We start from the raw sequence: 4141 nt of genomic DNA, 5'->3' as shown, positions 1-4141 counted from the left end.
TCCTGGGTATATACTCAGGAGAACTGAAAACATATGTTCAAACAAAAACTTGTACATGAATGTTCATGGAAGCATTATTGATAAAAGTCAGGATACAATCAGAGGATACAATCAAAATGTACATCAATTGATGAATAGTAAACAAAATGCTGTCCAATTGATTAGTGTTTGCTAGAGGAAAGGTGGAAATAAAAGTGACCACTAACAGGCATAGTGAATCTTCTTGGAGTAATGAAATACTCTGGCATTAGATTGTGGTGATGACTGTTCAACCTTGTGAATTTACTAAAAACAACTGATTTACATGCTTCAAAGGAGTAAATTCCAGTGTATATGAATTATACTTCAAGTTTTTAAAATAGTGTGATGCCAACAATGCAGTGCTTGGAGAGAAATCTACAGCTTTAAATTTATAGAAGAAAGGTCCAATGTGATGTTCTAATTTCCACTCATTAATCAAGTAAAAGTATTGCAATTAAAATCATAGTAAAAGGAAAGAAACAACAGGAAAAATCAAACTGATAAAACAGAAAATAAACAACAAGGAAAGTCAATGAAATAGAGACTAAAAATTGGGGAATAACAATTATTTGAAAAGAAAAAAATTACAAACCTCTTGCTTAGTTGATCAGGAAATTAACAAAGAACACAGAAATGAACTGTATCAGAAACAAAACAGAAGACTCACTACAGATGGTACAGACATTGAAAAGGTAATAGGAAAATTACACAAAACTTTTGACAGTAAACAACTTATATGAAATGGATAAATTCCTTGAAAGACTCATATTACCAAAACTGACTTAAAAATGAAACAGAAAATTTGAGTAGGTATAATTCTAATAAAGGAATTGAATTTAAAATTGAAAACCTTCCCAGAAAGAAAATGCCAGATCCAGATGGCTTTACTGGTGAATTAATAATATCAATCCTACCTAAGGTCCTTCAGAAAACAGAGGAGGAGGGAGCACTTCCCAACTCATTTTATAAGGTCAGCATTACCCTGAAACCAAAAACCAAAAGTATTAAAATAAATTGCTAGTTAATATTCCTTATGAATATTAATACAAAAAATTTTAATAAAGTAATAGCAATAGGAGCTCAGCAAATATATCTGGAGAAGGGCAATGACATCAGATGTCACCACTTTATATAACATTGTACTGAATGTCCCCACCTGTACAATCAGGAAAGCAAAAGAAACAAAAAGTCTACAGATAGCAAAGCAGAAAGAGAACTGTCTCTTTCTGACCATATGACTACCTATGTAGAAAATCTTTAAAAATCTAAAAAAAAACCCAAAACTATGAACTTGTAAAGGAGTTTAGTAATGTCACAGAATATATGTAAAACGTAAACTGCTATATAATAGCAATGAACAATTTGGAAGTGAATATTTTAAAATAATACTTATTGTACAGTAGCATTAAGAAATATGAACTATTTAGGAACCAACAAATATTGTGAAAGACTGATATGAAAACTACATGATATTGTTTAGGAAATTTAAAGAAGACCTAAATAAACGGAGAGACGTATCATGTTCATGATTTGGAAGACACGGTATTACTGAAGTATCAAGCCTCCCCAAATTGATTGATAGATTTAATGTAATCTCAGTAAAAATCCTAGTTCATTTATACAGAAATGCAAAGGAACTAGATAGGCTGAGACAACTTTGAATATTAAAACAAAGTTGCTTATGCTACATGGTTTTAAGACATACTATAAAGCTAGAAAAATCAAGACAGTGTGGTGTTGGCATCAGAATAAACATACAGAAAATAATAATAAAAGAATAAACACACAGATCAATGAAACAGAATAGAAAGTCCAGAAATTGACTTATACATATATGGTCATTTTTTGACAAAGTTTCCAGAGTAATTATGTATGGAAAGGATAATGTCTTTAACGAATGGCATTGAAATGACTAGCTATCCACAAGAAAACAATGCAAACCTCAATCCTTACTTCATAGCATGCATCAAAATAAACTTAAAATGGATCATAGGCATATGATAAAAGCAAAGACTATATAAGTATAAAGAAAAAAATAGGAGACTATCATTTGACCCTGAGTTAAGCAGAGTTTTTAGATATGACAGGAAAAATTATCAAAAAAGAATTAAAATTTATAAATTGAACTTTGTCAAAATTGAAAACCTTTACTCTTTAAAAGATATTAAGAAGGTAAATAGGCAAACCACAAACTGGGAAAAATGTTTGAAAAACATATCTCGTAAAAGACATATATTCAAAATGTATAAAAAACACTTTTAAGTCAACAAGACAAATGACTCAATTAAAAATATGGCAATATCACTATATACCTATTAAGCCAGATGAAAGAAAAAGACAAAAAATCCTGGAGGGAGGGATGGAAGGAAGGAAAGAAAAAAAAATGACAATATCAAATATTGGCAAAAATGCAGAGAAACTGGATTTTCTGTACATTGCTGGCAGGAATACAAAATGGTGCATTATGGAAAATAGTTTGGCATCTTCTGAAATTAAGCATGCACTTGCCATACAACCCAGAAACTGCACTGTTGGGCATTTATGCCAAAATTAAAATAAAAACCCATGTTTATATAAAAATCTGTACACAAATGTTCACAGCAGCTTTACAAATAGCCAAAAACTAGAACAACCCAAATGCCCAAATGTTTTTCAATGAGTAAATGTTAAAACTCTTATACATCCATCATATTATGGAATACTATACACATAATATAAAAGGATCAAACTAATGAGAGACACAATGTGTGTAAATACTATGCTGAGTAAAAAAGCCAATCTTAAAAGGTTGGATACTATATGATTTTATATATTTTCAAAGTGATAAAATCATAGAAAACAAACATTGGTACTAAAGGATAGGGACAATGGATTGGATTGGGTGTGTAATGGGGTGTGCTTGAGAGAGTCCTTTTGCAGTGATAGAACAGTTCCGATCTTGATCATTGTAGCAATTGCACAAATCTTTGCATAGGATAAAACTACATAGAACACACCACACACACACACATACACACACATGGGATTCCCAGGTGGCTCAGTGGTAAAGAATCTGCCTGCTAATACAGGAGATGCAAGAGACGTGGGTTCTATCTCTGGGTCAGGATGATCTCCTGGTATAGGAAATGGCAACCCACTCCAGTACTCTTGCCTGGAAAATTCCAGTCAGAGGAGCCGAGCTGGTTACACTCAAGAGTCAGACTCAACTGAGCACACATGCATGCATGTGTGAGCACACACACACACACATATCCACGTACATAAATGTATGTTTATTAAAAATGAAAGCTGAATAAAGTCTGTTAATACCAATGTAAATTTCCTAGTGTTGATACTATGTTATAAACTACATAACATGTCAACACTGGAAAACTAAGACAAGTACACATCAGACTTATTGTGCTATTTTTGTAACTTCCTATGAGCCCATAATTATTCAAATAAAAAGGTGTTTTTTAAAAATAAAGGATTTGAACAGACACTCCTCCAAAGTATATTTACAAAGAGCAAATAAGCACTTCATTTAATAGTAATAAAGAATAGCAAAATACTCAACATCATTAATCATCAGGAGAATGCAAATTTAACCACAGTGAAATGCCATGCACTAGGATAGCTAAAATTAGAAAGAACAATAATATCAAGTATGGACAAGAATGTGCAAGCAACTGGATCTCTCATACATTGCTGGAGGTACAGCCATTTGGAAACCAGTGGCAATTTCTTATAAACAAACTTTCTTACCATATGACTCAGCAATCTAACGCTTAGGTATTTACCCAAGAAAAATAAAACCTGCATGACACAGAGACCTGTACATGGCAAGTATATAGCACCTTTATTTCTAAAAGCCCCAAACTAGAAACAATTCAAATATTCATTAACAGGACAGTGAATTAACAAATCTATGGTATATCCATACAGTGGAATAATTCAACAATAAAACTGGTGAATCTCAAAAAACATTATGTTAAGTAAGAAGATCCAGACATAAAAGAGTACACACTCTATAGTTCCATCGATATGAAAGATTTTAGGAAAGGTAAATTTAATCTACAGCAATAAAGAGAAGATTGATGTTTGCCTGGGATGAAGGATTAGGGGGACAAGTGACAGATAT

The sequence above is a fragment of the Dama dama genome, chromosome 22, assembly GCF_033118175.1.
Source record: "Dama dama isolate Ldn47 chromosome 22, ASM3311817v1, whole genome shotgun sequence".
NCBI lineage: Eukaryota > Metazoa > Chordata > Mammalia > Artiodactyla > Cervidae > Dama > Dama dama.
The sequence above is the reverse complement of the archived record's forward strand: the minus strand, read 5'-3'. Positions refer to the sequence as shown.